Raw genomic sequence first — 16,545 nt, 5'->3', positions numbered from 1 at the left:
CCTTGTCGGCGCGGGAACTTCTGAAGAGGGCATCATACTGCCCCAGGACTTGCTCCACCAGGACACCAACTTCGGTGGCACTGAAGCTGGTGCCCCTCTGCCTCTCTGGCCGGGGGTTGTCAGTGGTCCCAGATGGTGTTTGCCCCGACATGACAACCCCAGAGGCAGGAGTGGGTGGGCAACTGGGTCCTGGGGCTGGGCTGTGGAGCGATGGAATCCCAGTCGGGAGTCTTCGGTTCCAGCAGGGGTGGTCACAGCAACAGCACCCCTGGCTGATGTGCAGGCAGCAAATGGCAGGGCACGTGGGCAGCAGGCAGTCAGGCAGCAGCAGATGGCAGATGGCAGGTGGGAGCATGCTCGGGGCTCTGGGGGGCAGTAGTTCGGCCTTCTGGGCAGGAGCGTGGTCTTCCGTGTGCTTACGCCTGGCCAGCTTGATACGGAGTGATTTGGCACTTGAAAAATCTGCACGTCAGCATGTAATTCGAGGAAAGGCCCTTAGCGCGTAAGCGCGTCTGCAAGCATACGCATTTTCATTGGACCGAAGGCCCCTAGCGCGTGAGCGCCCCTGTGACGTGACGCGTACAGACGTGCATGGGCATTTCAGCGCGCGTGAAAAACTGCACGTCCGCGTGTAATACGAGGAAAGGGCCCATGCGCGTAAGCGCGCGTGAAAAACTGCACATCCGCGTGTAATACGAGGAAAGGGCCCATGCGCGTAAGCGCGTGTGAAAAACTGCACGTCCGCGTGTAATACGAGGAAAGGACCCATGCGCGTAAGCGCGTGTGAAAAACTGCACGTCCGCGTGTAATACGAGGAAAGGGCCCATGTGCGTAAGTGACGTGACGCGCGCGTGCGTTTCCCTCAGCACGGGTTAAAGGTGAGCGGGCCCAGCAGTTCGCTGTACGTGCCTTTCGTCGAGACCGACGTGTGTTGCTGCTTCCTGTTGTTTCGCGCGGCATCACAACTTCACAGCTATCAAGGACGTATCTCTTCTTTTGGCGGGGGTATTGGCTACGCGTGTTTTTCTGCATCGCGCTAGTCAGACGGTGAGTCGCACACGCTCTTTTTCCCACTGCGGGTGCCCCTGTGTATCGCACCCATTTTCGATGTCATAGTAGCCTGCGTGTCCCACGCGTATGTGTTATTCGTGTTACTGGGTGCCACCGCGTACTGCGGGAGGTTGAATCCACGCACGTAGGCTGCAGGGTTGCGTGCATGGTTTTACTGCAGTTTTGGGGTGCCTGAGCGTTGCGTGACCCGTCACCACATCACCGGGGTCACATACAGCCTTGCAGGTCCAGGGGGGCTGTTAACATCTTGCTTCCCACCCCCTTCACCCCAATTGCCCAGGTCAATTGTGGTGTACACCTCCCATTGGCACCACTCCATCTGTGCCAGCACTACTACATCTGTGCCATGGTTGGGAGGCCACCAAAGGTGAGGGGCGCCTCAGCTGGGCGTACTCCTCGTGGCGGGCGTGGTCGGGGACGTGGCCGTGGTGACCAGGGAGTAGGGGGATTCCAGGGTGTCCAGGGCAGCCACAGAGGGGGAAGAGGCAGGGGTGTGCCACTTGAGCACAATGTTGTGCCATGTGTCGGTGCAGCCATGCCACCACCCCCTGTGGTTCCGGGGGATGCAGCTCCTGCATCTGGCACTGGCACCCATATGACCCGGCAGTCCATTCCATCGACTGCCACAGGCCCAAGGGTAGTGGTAGCTGCAGGTGTGGCTGGGGACACCGCCACCCAGGCTCAGGGTCTGCCAGCGCAGGCTGCGTTGGCACTTGAAGAGCCCTTGGTAGATCTCCAACAGGCCAGGGGGGAAACCATAGCGGCAGGCCGGGCTGCTCAGACCAAGACACGTGTCCCTGGGGCAGTCATGTCATCTGCTGCCCCGAACAGCCGGGTGTTGGCAAGTGCAGGGGCAGATGCACCCAACAGCACCCCGGTTGTGAGTCTGCCAACCAGGACCGTTGCGGTCAAAGACCCTGCCACAGCTGATGTTGCTGCGCAGGGTCCATAAGTGGGCACCCAGCTGCCACTGACACAAGTCAGGCCTTTGGTCATCCCTCCACCTGCCACTCCCTTGGCTCAATCCACCGAACCCACTGGCCATACTGGTCAGGACGGCATTAGCCAGCCAGGGTCTGCGCCACAGTCCAAGAGGAGGAAGGTTGCACCTGTAGCACAGGCTGGGACCCCACACACAGCCACGACCTCCTGCACGTCGAGGAAGAAGCCTTTCTGTAAGCAGGAACTGGACTTCCTCGTGGACTACGTGCGGGGCCACAGCCGTGACATGCTAGTGGGTGCCAATAGTCAGACTACGGCTGCCCAACGTGACACCTACTGGAAGCATGTTGCGGAACATGTCAGTTCATTCGGCCATGAGGTGCGCACGGCGCAGGAGTGCAAAAAGCGTTGGAATGACATCAAGCACAGCACTAAGGCCAAGCGTGCCTCAAATTACAACTTGACTCTGGTGACTGGCAGTGGGCCTGCACCAGAGGAGGAAGAACTCACTCCGCATGAGGCTCTCGTTGCGGAGTTCATACCACCTGAATTGGTTGAAGGAGTGGGAGAGAAGCTGGACTTTGATGCCCAGTCCAGTGAGTGTTGATGCGTGTTTGTTGAGGACGTGTGTGTTGCACTTGTGGGATGTGTTGTGCATGATTGCTGCTACATGTGACGTGTACATGGTTCTGATGGGTAAGTAATGCAATGCTACCGTCATGCATGTCTCCTCTGCCTGCATGCGGGACTCCATGTAGGCATGCTCCCTTGCCCCTCCTCTGCCACTCTGCACCCCAGTTCCACCTTTGCACGGGTCTGCTTCAATCTTGCCAATGTGTACTTTCTTGTTCATGTGTCCTGTGTAGATGCTAACTTCCAGCGTAGAATCTGCCAGACATATGCCGTGTGATACAGCCTTAGTACTCGATGCAGGGTATCTCACTTGTACTGTGCATGGGTCAGATGTCCCGCAGGGACATGAGTGCCCATTCATGCTCCATGTGCATTGCACGCATGCCCCTATGTGTCCTTGACTGGATGATCACTGTAATATAAGTCCTTGGTTACATACATTGCCTGCCATCTCATCAGCCTTCCCATGTCAACTGTGGCTCAGTCCTGCGTTGCACACATGTTTACGCTCTGACAATCTGTGTGGCTCACAGGCCTCAGCCTGTTCAATGGCCAATGACTCTGTCCAACTCTTGTTGTGTCTACTTCACACGTGGGTGGCCTCCGGAGTTTCCATCATGTGTCCTGCCCACTGTCCCAGCATCATTTGCAGTGTTGTAATTTGAATCACATTAAGCCATTGAATCCAGTCAACACTGCCTGTCAATACACAGGTGTATGGTCAGCCTTTTGATACCATGCTAGGCATCCCTGCTTTGGTACTGGGGTGGAGGGGTGCTTGGCTTCTAGACATGGTACACATTGAATGCACAATGCACGTGATGTCTGAATTTGACATTGCACTGCCTTCACATTTCCTGGCACACACCATGTAGTGCTTGTACATGTAGGTAGTGAGTGGCGTACACATTTTCTGCACTGCATAGACCCACTTCCATGGAAACTGCCACCTTTCAACAGGTCTGATCACAGAAGCTATTCAAAGTATACCCAGCATGCATGCCAGGTCATATGTTGTGTGTCACATGTCTGCCGGATGCCTTTGCTGTCGGTGTGTGTGTGTGTCGTGTGCTTCTGACATGTGTATTGACCTTTTTCTCTCTATTTTTCAGGTGATGACGCAATGGAGGTGGAGGATGGTGTTGTCATGCCAGACACAGGGTTGGTAACACCACATCAACCCAGCACTAGTGGGGGTCGTGGGGTGGTAGGCCACGAAAACCCCCAAGTGCTGCAGTCCATCTTGTCTCTGGCTGCCTATGAGTCCAGCCTTGATGACGACTCTGACGTCCATGTTGAGTTGGATGAGCATCAAGTCCATGTGTCAGGGGTGAGTGATTCTGATGTGGACACTCCTCTGTCTGCGACACCTGCACTGAGGGATCAGACAGTCTTGGTTCCTCCGCCCGTGGTGGATCGGGACGCAGGGTCACCCTCCACACCAGTCACTGATGTGCCTGGGACATCACGTCGACGGGGGCATGTAGTCGTGCAGCCGCAGGCGGTGCCAACACAGTGAGGACCCCCGGTCCTTGGGTCCCGCAGGGGTCAAGCCTGTCAACGCGGTCGCCGCGCGCAACCGCTGTATACTGAGTGGGAGCAAGACATGACTGCCAATTCCGAACGGCAGGGGGCAGCAATGGAGAACATCGCTGAGAGCATGGAGCGTGTGGCCCGATCTGTGCTCCCCACTGCTAGGCAGGTGCTTCTCCAGCAGCAGGCGGCACGGTCCACGGCCCGCTCGCTCAGGCTGGGCATGGCGGCCTCAGACAGGGCACGCCAGGCTGAAATGTCGTCTCTGCGTCAAGCAATTGCTGCTCACGCAGAGGCGCACATGGATGCCCTGAGGGAGGAGTATGCTTCCCTCAGATCCACTCTGGGTGTCCTTATGATGTCCCAGAGGCAGCAGGCAGAGGAGAGGTTTGCACAGCTCGAGCGTACCATCTCGGCTGAGCTACAGGCTTGCCGGGAGGTGCAGCGGTTGTCCAGCCCGGCCTTGCAGGAGGAACTCCGTGTTACACGTGCTACCTTGCAAGAGGAAGCACGTGTATCACGTGAGGTTCTGCATGCAGACCTACGTCACATCGCCACACAGAACCAGGCTCACCCGTCCGGCAGACTTGCTGCCGACGAGGGGCAAGCTGAGGCTAGGCGTGGCCAGGCTACTGTGCCACGTCCTCCTTTCCAGGATGAGCCAGACTCGGACGACCATCTATCTCCCACATAGGTCGTGCTGTGCAGGCGTTGAGCCCATGGAGGATTTTTTTTTTGGCTCAGCATCATCGCATGTGGATGTTGAGCAGCACCCTGTACCTCCCCCCTCCTGGGTGCCTCCCCTCCCCCCCGGGTCGTATGTGGCCATTTTTGATTTTTCTTTTAGTTTAGTTAGTTAAGTTTCTGTTTGATAGTTAGTTTAAATAGGTAATGTAGGTTTTCCATAGTTAGTGTAATTAGTTAATAGTTGATTTAGTTTAAAATTGCTAGTCTATTGTGCTTTCATGTGACGGTCCGGTGCTTTGTGGCTTTGAAGGCATCCACTGTCTGTTCCAGCTGGGCCCTTCATGGTTGTCTTGTGTATGTGTTTGCTGCTTGGGGTCCTTTGCTCACATATGCCACTCCTGCCTCCCTTATCCATGGGCTCGCAAGGATGGTTCGGTGTTACAGCATTTTACACAAGGGCATTGGACTGTCATATCTGTGGCATGTCTGGTGCTGTGTGACTTGTGTTGACACCCCTAGTGGGGATGATTTAGGTGTCATTGTCCACTGTTCAGCTTTTGCTAGATGGGGTGTGTCATGATTAATGTGGGCATTGATTGATATGCATTGTGTAGTATGTTTCATATCTTTCCTGTACATGTGCTTGTTGCAATTCATGCTGTAGATAGTGTTCCACACTTTGGAGGTGAAAGACGGACTGATGGTGTGATTTGTGATGTGACTCTCTGACATGGTCAAGTAATGAGATGCCTGATGAGACACACACAGATGACTTTGAAGCATTAATCATGTGTTTCATGCCCTTTCTTCAGGGGGATGAGCCTCCAGAGCACCTTTGCCAGCAGACATGGCCCATTGGACGACGGAATTCTGGACCCGTTTGTTGGTGCCCACATGCACATGTGTGCACAAGCAGAGGCACAGTGATTGCAGACCCACATCCTAGAACTGCTGACATGTTCCAAGGAACTCCAGGCAAGGTGAGCATCACAGGGGGGCCACGACACAGCAAAGCTTGCACCAGGCGAGTTGCACATGCAGGCTTAGTCACAGCACTAAGGGTGAGCTTAGACGAATATTGGTGTTGAAGCACACAATGCAGCTCAGATGTGTTTGTGGACTGATGGCTGTTGATAGTAGGGTTGTCTGGGACACATGCCGGGGCAGTGGCACATACCCTCCGGTACACCAAGGTCCATTGAGGCACTTGTATCAACCATGTAGCCTTCCGAGACATGGAAAGGGGCAGCTCACAGGGACATACAGCAAGGGACATACTCGGGTGCAGTGCATGTCTTTTCCACGTACTTCATGATAAATGCACTGCCAACTTTGTTCCAGTCATGGTGGTACGCAACTTGCTCTGTAGTCATGGCTTGCTACATGGGTCTGTCTGCTTACCCAGGGAACATTGCATGTTGTGTGAATTGTGACACATTGGTGTTCCATTTGCCACGCACCCACCAGCGGCTGCCTTACTGCATTGACTGTGTATGACCCGTCACAGGGGTGATGTTATATATGGGTACGAAGCATCAACCACAGATTGTCTGTTTGTAGAGTAGTTTGTTGCTATGGGGCATGTTTGGTGTTGTGTTTTTGTGTAATTGGCACGTACAGGTTGTTGACTGTGGCTCTCTTTGCAGCATTGCAGTGCTCCTGTAACCGGACCTGAGAGTGCGCAGGCAGGAGGCCAGCACTCAAAACCAGAGCTAAGTGTCTTGTTGTTTTTCTTACAAACTGCTCTGCATAGGCTTGCTGGGGAGAGTACTGATGCATGGATGTCTGTGTGGTTCAATTTGGTATGTTTTTTTTCTCCCTAATCACCCGTGATCCTATGCAATTTTGAAACCTGTACCCTCTACCCGGTGTTCCTGCTTCCCGTGCCTATCCAAGCAACGTTCCCTGACCCTCTTTCCCCACTGGGGTTGCGGATGCCTGTGTAAGCCCCGAACTTGCAGGCGCCAAAACCCTAGAGGGGGTGGTTGGTTCGTACCACTCCTGAGCCTGGACTACAGAAGGCCATGACAATGATGTCCAAGTTTGTTTGGATTGTGTATGTGTTCATGCAGGTTGTACATTTTCGTGCATTGCCTAGTTTCATGTGTCATTCCTCCTCCCCTCTCCTGCCACTCATTCCAGTCATCCAGTGTGTCAACACCTGTCCCGACTGCATATCCCTGAACCTCATTCCCCACCAGGGTCTCAGGGGCCTGTGTGAGTTTGACCTTGCAGGCACCCGGGAAATGGTGGGGGTGGTTGTTTCGTGACACTCCCGCGCCTGTACAGGGGACCTGTGACAGTACACATCCATTCATGGTGCATCATCCTATGTCATGTACCACACATGTCTCACATCCTGTCGTGACATTGTTTTGCTGTGCTACCTTGGTTGTTGCATCATTGTGGTAGTACTTGGCCTTTGTGAGGTACTGCTACATCAAGTCATCTACTGGAGGGTGTTCGGGTTCGTTTTTATGCCTTGGATTTTGTGATTTTGGAAATGAGTGTGGATTCCGAGGGTTCAGGCATCTTTTTACACACAAGGTGGGAGATGGTGACGAAGGGTAAAGGCGATCCTGTGGCCAGGTGGAATTGAGGGTTGGAGGCTCCATGACCCAGGTGCAGTTGTTCAGTGGGTCATGGTCATTTGTGAGGGAGGGGGGGGGTTGTTGTTGATAGTTGCCTTGCCCTGCAGTGTGATGGGAACTCTGACATAGTAATGGTGGTATCCTATGTACATGTTGTGTTCTGATGATCAATGCCTGTTCATTTGTTGTGTTTTCCTTTCAGGTGCGAGGGGATAGTTGTGGTTTGACATGCTGGGGTGTACACATGGTGGATGTTCACATGTGATGTGTAGGGAACACTGATGGTCACTTGAGTGCACATGCATATGTGGAGTGCATGTCCTTGCAGAACCACACACTTGCACTCTGATGCACTACATGTACTCCCACCCTTGCATATCCACGTGTACACTGTTTGCCTTCTGGTGCCCACTGTGTCCCGGCAGCACATGTTCTGTGACCGATCATGGATCCAGTACATGCCTAAATTGATTTTTGACGTGGTCTGTCACTTAGATGTGATGCTCAGGGTGTGCATCACACACAATGGCTGTTCACTGTGCTGTGCGCTGAGCAGTGTGATGCAGGAGTAGGACACTGCACACATGAGCTGCAGTGTTGATTTTGCAATGCATAATGTGCATGTAGACAGGCATTCATTGTGATGTTACGTCTACGACTGTTGTAATGCATTTGGAAATGACTTGTTTTGGGTGGGAGATTTTGTTGATCTGTCATTTCATCTGATTCCGGGTCAGGCAGCAGTGTCCGATGCCACTGTACATTTAGGACATGGCAATGTGTACATTATCGTTACTGCATTGGTGTATGGGTATTGCTTGCCATGTCATGTTGATGTTTGGGAGGGTTTGAGTGACATGACAGTGATGGCCATGGCCTGTTTTGCAGGTGTGTGTGATGCACACCTTGCATGTCAGGGTCATCCGCTCCTCAGAGCAACTAGCTGGGGGTAGATTTCTCTCTGCAGCAGGGCCCTCCCCCTGGAACAGACTTCCGGCCTGACTTGAACTTGAGGGGAACCATCTGCAGTTCTGGAAGCACCTCAAGACCTTCCTCTTTGCTTCTGCTTACTGTCTGCCTCTCCCTTGCAGAATTCTCCACTGGAACTGCACAGGAGCTGCAACTGGGACACTCTCACCGAACTCGGTCCCTGGCCCAGCCACTCTCCACTTGCACTGCCTCCCTGGCAACCCCTGCACTGCAGTACTGTCTCTCTATCCCTACAGCCCTCCCTTCCCAGCACTTGTCTGCACTTACCTTTGTAGTTGCCACCAGGCGACCTATGTATTATTTTTTTGGGCTACTTCCCCTGTACTGGACTCCCCCCCACCCTTCCCCTTGCACTTTTCCCATTCCCCCTACCCCTGCACTTGCACAATCTCAATGACACCTGGCCTAGTAGTACCGTTCTCTGTGTTCCCTTGTTCCCCCCTCCCTGCCTCATTGTGCCTTGGAATACTTGTGTATGGCCCATATCATGTCATATGTCATATGTGTGCCTTTTGGTCACACAGGATAGCTTGTGTTTAAGTAGCTAGGGATGCAGACGATGTGGCACTTCCATGGCAACTATCTCAGGGTGGTAGGGTTGTGACAGTTGACTGTCTCTTTGTCATCATCGATTGTCACCTGGTATGTGCCAGGCCTGTGTGCACTCCGCAGGGGTGGGAGTTTAGGTGAAAAATGTGGCTACAAGCTGGGTCCGGGCTTCCTCGCCACGTGCCCTGTCCCCTCCCATGGCCAGCGCCTGTGCCTGTGGTTGGGGATGTGGGGGCACCACCATGTCCACCGGGACGCCCTGCCGTGTTGCAACATTGTGCAGGACACATGCTGCCACAATGATCCTGCACACTACTGGTGGTGCATAGAGTAGTTGCCCACCAGAGCGGTCAAGGGAGCGGAAACGAGACTTGAGCACTCCGAATGTGCGCTCCACTATGCCCCTGGTTGCAATATGGGTGGCGTTGTATCTTACCTGGGGTGGTGTGGTGGGGTTCCGGATTAGCGTCATCATGTGGTTGTTCAGAGGGTAGGCACTGTCCCCTGGGGAGGTGATAATAGTTGAGATTATTAGGGTTTGGATATTTGTCTGTGTGTGACTTGCATGCATGTGCAAGGGCATTTGTACTGACCTAGGAGCCATGTGTCGCCATGCTGCCCAGCTTCCAGGGCCCGGCTCAGGGCGGACATTCTGTTTATGAAACTGTCATGGGTGGAGCCAGTGTAGTTTGCATAGACAGAGGTGATGATTCCCTTTGCATCGCATACCACCTGTACATTGATGGAATGCCAGTGCTTGCGGTTTCGGTAGATGTGCTCAATGGCCCTAGGTGGACGTAGGGCCACATGGGTGCAATCTATGGCACCGAGCAGTTTGGGGAAGTGTGCCACCCTGAAAAAATCCAGGACAACGGCCTGCCTTTCTGCGGGTGTTCTGGGCATGTATATGTGCCTGCGGACTGAGGGGCGCGCTGTCATGATTGCCAGTACCTGGTGTAGGCAGCGTGACTGCGTGGCCTGTGAGACCCCCCCCACTATGGCAGTGGTCCGCTGAAATGACCCAGTGGCCAAAAAATGCAGGACATTGAGCAGCTTCTCCAAGGGGCTCAATGCTTGGGAGCAAAGGGTGGGGGATGTGAGGTCATCTTCCCACTCCCTGACCAGGTCTAGGATGATATGGGGTGGAAACGTATACCTGCCATAGACCTGGTCATCAGGCATCCCAAAAAGGCTTGTCCGTGGTGCGAAAATGCGTGCCCTGGCTATTCTCCTCCTCCTGCGGTGTCCCACGATCAGTGCAGCGACAAATGGGGCATTCATCGTGCCTTCGTGTGGGTGGACGCGTTGACGCCTGTGCACGTCTTTTGCCGTGCGCGGGTTTCCCGTATTCGGATACGGTCCGAGTGTCATCGCGTGTGATCGGAGGGGAGTGAGCGTACACGCAACTGGCCTGGGTACGTGTGTTTCGGGGTGCGCGGGAAGTTCCACACGCGATTAGCCTGGGTATGTGTGTTCCAGGGTGCCGGGAACTTTCACACGCGATTGGTGGAAATCCACGTGTGTTCTGTCATCACGTGCAATGAGGGAAACACCTGCGCGCGTCACGTCACAGACGCACTCACGCGCTAGGGGCCTTTGGTCCAATGAAAATGCGTATGCGTGCAGACGCGCTTACGCGCTAAGGGCCTTTCCTCAAATTACACGCTGACGTGCAGATTTTTCACGTGCCAAATCACTCCGTATCAAGCTGGCCACGCGTAAGCACACAGAAGACAACGCTCTTGCCCAGAAGGCCGAACTACTGCCCCCCAGAGCCCCGAGCACGCTCCCACCTGCCATCTGCTGCTGCCTGACTTCCTGCTGCCCACGTGCCCTGCCATTTGCTGCCTGCACATCAGCCAGGGGTGCTGTTGCTGTGACCACCCCTGCTGGAACCGAAGACTCCCGACTGGGATTCCATCGCTCCACAGCCCAGCCCCAGGACCCAGTTGCCCACCCACTCCTGCCTCTGGGGTTGTCATGTCGGGGCAAACACCATCTGGGACCACTGACAACCCCCGGCCAGAGAGGCAGAGGGGCACCAGCTTCAGTGCCACCGAAGTTGGTGTCCTGGTGGAGCAAGTCCTGGGGCAGTATGATGCCCTCTTCGGAAGTTCCCGCGCCGACAAGGAAGGACGGACTCGGATCTGGACTGACATCGTGACTGCCATCAACGCGGAGGGGGTGGCAGTCCGCGACTTACAACATGTCAAGAAGCGCTGGGAGGACTTCAGGTCCAGGACCCTGAACAAGGCCCGGCGCCTCTTGAAGGCAGCGGATGCCAAGGGGTGCCGGGGCCACTTGTCGGAAGAACAGATGAGGGTCCTGGAACGCATATCCCCAGCGCTCCACGTCTAGGTCCTTGAGAAGCAGACCCGTCTGGAGTCGAGTGGTGAGTGTACATGCATCCTGATTGTGAGCAGTGCGTGTGGTGATTATTCAGTAGTGTGCAGGTTGCACATCTGTTTGTATGGGGTCGAGTATGGGTGGGGCTGTACAGGGCCGTGGGGCTGACACATGCGAGGGCTGTGATGTGTGAGTCATGGATGGTGCTTGTGTGTGTAGGCTTGCATGCCAAATGCAGTTGTCTGGGCACACATGTTTGGATGAATGTGTATGTAAGTAGACATGTCCGTGATGTCACGCATGTATCTTGTTTTTGGCTGCATGTATCAGCACTGTGTACATGTGCATGTGTGTGTATTTGACAAGGGTGCAACAGTGATGCAACATGGATGCATGTGACAGCGGTATGTGGAAGCCTGATTGGCAGATGTGACATGGATGCCCGTCTGAACACTGCGACACTTGGCAGAGGTGTACACATGCATGCAAGTGTGGTGGTGTGTGTACATGTGTGGTGCACTTCCTGTGTTGCATGTGATGTCTGGCTCACCTTTGGCTGCTCATGCTGTTGTATGTGTATGGATGGGGGTGGCAGTTGCGATATGGCTGTGGTATGGCTCATGTGTGCGAGTTGTAATGACATGTGTGTTGGGGATTGTGATGACATGTCTGAGGTTTACCAATGCCACTCATGTACAACTGTCATGTGTGTATGTGTCCATTGTACAGTGCCCTGATGCCTGTGTTTTGTTTCTCCCTGTCTGCAGCGTCAACTGATGAAGAGGGCGGAGAAGGTGCTGTGGAGCACAGCGGCCGGGATCCCACCGCCAGCCGGAGACGCAAGGCCCGGCTCCCCTCCCATGTTGTGATCTCGTCGGGGAGTGAGGAATCCGGTGCCGCGTCCCAGGCCGCAGCTGCCGGGGGGAGGTCCAAGAGGCGGAGGTTGGAGTTGGACCCCTCGGCAGCAGAAGGGGCAGCTGGGACCCCACAGGGCCCAACAGTGGAAGATGGCACCGAGTCATCCAGGTTGGTGGGGGGTTTGGTGGAGGTGGAGGCCGTGCAAGCACCGGAGACGGGGTCTGGAGGTGGGGATCCCACTGGTGCTAGATGTGCAGTGCAGGACCAGGGACAGGAGGCAGCACAGGCCGCCGCAGAGGTGCCTGTGTGCAATCCTGTCCCTGATCCTGTCCCTGCATCATCTTGCACCAGCAGGGATGCCTACGTCCAGACCCGTTTTCAGGCAGGGGATGAGCTCACGTCAACTGGCCTTCCTCTGCCTGCGGACGTGGCTATCCAGGTCCGGGTTGAGCCTGTCCTTTCTGGTGTGGCGTTGCGTCAACGGGCCATGCGAGGTGACCTGCAGTCTTTTCATGAAGAGACTGCATGTCATCTTGAATGGCTCGTTGACCACGTCAGCCTGCTGGGACAGGTCACCCAGGCCAGATTCCTCCGTCTGATGGGGCTTGCTCTGACCCCCTCCTCAACTGGACCCCCTACGCGTCAGTCGTCCTCTGTGCCATCTTCCCACCCATCAGTCACCTGGGTGCCCTGTGGAGCTGCCTCTGACGGTGCGGCCAGGCTGGTGGAGGAGGCATCCCTGCCACAGTCGGGAGTCGGACGTCCAGCAGGGGTGGCCACATCAACAACTGCACCCCAGCCGGCGGAGGATGTGCAGGCAGCAGGAGGCAGTGCACGGGCAGAGGCACAGCAGCAGCAGCAACGTAGTGGGAGCCATGAAGGCTCGGGGCCTTCAACATCGGAGGGGCAGGCATCGGCCGGAGGGCAGGAAGTCCCAGGACAGAGAGTGTCTTCCGTGTGGCAGCGGTTGGGCCACGCCATAGATGCGGAGCGGCAGCGGGCGGAAGAGGCTCACAATGGTCAGGGCGGAGAACTCCATGCGGAGGGCCCTGAGGCGGGCCGAGTGCCTCGAGGCAATCCGCAGGGGTTTGGAGGTGGAGACGTCGTCGGCCCTGCGGACCCTCGGGGCCATGGAGGAGGACCGCCTCCGGGACATTGAGGAGGAGTTCGATGATGCCCTGGCCCGGGACATCCACAAGTGAGCCGTGAAACTAGCCCGCTGCCCTTGTACATAGTTATGTAGGTAGTGTTAGGTTTCATTTTTGTTTTTATTTTATTTGGACCTTTCGGACATTGGCCACATTTTTGTATATAGTTTATTTTATTAGTTAGTGTAGTTAGATAGGTTTCCTTTATTTTGTTGGGATGATGGACCCTGGCTTGTTCCCATCTACATAGTTCACAGTTGGATTGTATTATTTTGTTCACTTTTTAACCATGGAGCAATGGCTTTCTTTTTTGTTTCCCATTGGATTTTGTTTTGTGGACATTGACTTTGGACAACATTACTTTGGAATTTTATTTTTGGTTTTGCTTTTTTTAACGGACATGCTTCTTTTCATTTTTGTACATTCACGTTTCTGTTTCTTCATTTTTTATTCTATTTATCTTTCCTTTAATACATATTTTTTTTTTGTGAACTTCAATGTGTGGTATCTCATTGGTTTCATGCATTTCATGATATGTGTTTTGAGATTCACTGACACCCATTGGGTGTATGTGAGGGAAATGTGTTTGTTTCGGAACTTGCAATTGGTGTTCTGTGATGTAATTGCAAATTATGAGTGGGTGGATGCAATACTCGGGTGGGTGTTTTGCATTTGGAGTCTGACCATAGGGACCAGGGATCTAGATTGTGATGACATGTTGGCTGGGGAACATGAGTTGCACATGGGTGGGGGCCTGCTGGCAGGTGCCCCACAGTGCTGGGGGGTGGGGGTGGTGGGGAACATGAGTTGGACATGGGTGGGGGCCTGCTGGCAGGTGCCCCACAGTGCTGGGGGGTGGGGGTGCTGGGAGACATGGGTGGGGGCCTGGTGGAGGCTGCCCCTGGTGGCTGGGGGGTGGGGGTGGTGGGAGACATGGGTGGGGGCCTGGTGGTGGGTGCCCCTGGTGACTGGGGGGGTGGGGGTGCTGGGAGACATGGGTGGGGGCCTGGTGGTGGGTGCCCCTGCACTGCTGGGGGTGGGGGTGGTGGGAGACATGGGTGGGGGCCTGGTGGAGGCTGCCCCTGGTGACTGGGGCGGGTGGGGGTGCTGGGAGACATGGGTGGGGGCCTGGTGGAGGGTGCCCCTGGTGTCTGGGGGTGGGGGTGGTGGGAGACATGGGTGGGGGCCTGGTGGTGGGTTCCCCTGTTGACTGGGGGGGTGGGGGTGCTGGGAGACATGGGTGGGGGCCTGGTGGTGGGTGCCCCTGCACTGCTGGGGGGTGGGGGTGCTGGGAGACATGGGTGGGGGCCTGGTGGAGGCTGTCCCTGGTGACTGGGGGGGTGGGGGTGCTGGGAGACATGGGTGGGGGCCTGGTGGAGGGTGGCCCTGGTGGCTGGGGTGGGGGTGGTGGGAGACATGGGTGGGGGCCTGGTGGAGGCTGCCCCTGGTGGCTGGGGGGTGGGGGTGCTGGGAGACATGGGTGGGGCCTGGTGGTGGGTGCCCCTGCACTGCTGGGGGGTGGGGGTGGTGGGAGACATGGGTGGGTGCCTGGTGGAGGCTGCCCCTGGTGACTGGGGGTGTGGGGTGGTGGGAGACATGGGTGGGGGCCTGGTAGAGGCTGCCCCTGCAATGCTGGGGGGTGGGGGTGCTGGGAGACATGGGTGGGGGCCTGGTGGAGGCTGCCCCTGGTGGCTGGGGGGTGGGGGTGGTGGGAGACATGGGTGGGGCCTGGTGGAGGCTGCCCCTGGTGACTGGGTGGGGTGGGGGTGCTGGGAGACATGGGTGTGGGCCTGGTGGAGGCTGCCCCTGCACTGCCTGGGGGGTGGGGGTGGTGGGAGACATGGGTGGGGGCCTGGTGGAGACTGCCCCTGCACTGCTGGGGGGTGGGGGTGCTGGGAGACATGGGTGGGGGCCTGGTGGAGGGTGCCCCTGGTGGCTGGGGGGTGGGGGTGCTGGGAGACATGGGTGGGGGCCTGGTGGAGGCTGCCCCTGGTGACTGGGGGGGTGGGGGCGCTGGGAGACATGGGTGGGGGCCTGGTGGAGGGTGCCCCTGGTGGCTGGGGGTGGGGGTGGTGGGAGACATGGGTGGGGGCCTGGTGGAGGCTGCCCCTGGTGGCTGGGGGGTGGGGGTGCTGGGAGACATGGGTGGGGGCCTGGTGGTGGGTGCCCCTGCACTGCTGGGGGTGGGGGTGGTGGGAGACATTGGTGGGGGCCTGGTGAAGGCTGCCCCTGGTGGCTGGGGGGTGGGGGTGCTGGGAGACATGGGTGGGGGCCTGGTGGTGGGTGCCCCTGCACTGCTGGGGGGTGGGGGTGGTGGGAGACATGGGTGGGGGCCTGGTGGCAGGTGCCCCACAGTACTGGGGGGTGGGGGTGGTGGGGAACATGAGTTGGACATGGGTGGGGGCCTGCTGGCAGGTGCCCCACAGTGCTGGGGTGTGCTGGGAGACATGGGTGGGGGCCTGGTGGAGGCTGCCCCTGGTGGCTGGGGGGTGGGGGTGGTGGGAGACATGGGTGGGGGCCTGGTGGTGGGTGCCCCTGGTGACTGGGGGGGTGGGGGTGGTGGGAGACATGAGTTGCACATGGGTGGGGGCCTGCTGGCAGGTGCCCCACAGTGCTGGGGGGTGGGGTGGTGGGAGACATGGGTGGGGGCCTGGTGGAGGCTGCCCCTGCCCTGCTGGGGGGTGGGGGTGGTGGGAGACATGGGTGGGGGCCTGGTGGAGGCTGCCCCTGCACTGCTGGGGGGTGGGGGTGCTGGGAGACATGGGTGGGGGCCTGGTGGAGGCTGCCCCTGGTGGCTGGGGGGTGGGGGTGGTGGGAGACATGGGTGGGGGCCTGGTGGAGGCTGCCCCTGGTGACTGGGGGGGGTGGGGGTGCTGGGAGACATGGGTGGGGCCTGGTGGAGGCTGCCCCTGCACTGCTGGGGGGTGGGGGTGGTGGGAGACATGGGTGGGGGCCTGGTGGAGGCTGCCCCTGCACTGCTGGGGGGTGGGGGTGCTGGGAGACATGGGTGGGGGCCTGGTGGAGGGTGCCCCTGGTGGCTGGGGGGTGGGGGTGCTGGGAGACATGGGTGGGGGCCTGGTGGAGGCTGCCCCTGGTGACTGGGGGGTGGGGGTGCTGGGATACATGGGTGGGGGCCTGGTGGAGGGTGCCCCTGGTGGCTGGGGGTGGGAGTGGTGGGAGACATGGGTGGGGGCCTG

Source organism: Ambystoma mexicanum, chromosome 2p (genome assembly GCF_040938575.1).
Source record: "Ambystoma mexicanum isolate Mex_15411 chromosome 2p, UKY_AmexF1_1, whole genome shotgun sequence".
Taxonomy (NCBI): domain Eukaryota; kingdom Metazoa; phylum Chordata; class Amphibia; order Caudata; family Ambystomatidae; genus Ambystoma; species Ambystoma mexicanum.
This window is presented reverse-complemented; position numbering follows the sequence as displayed.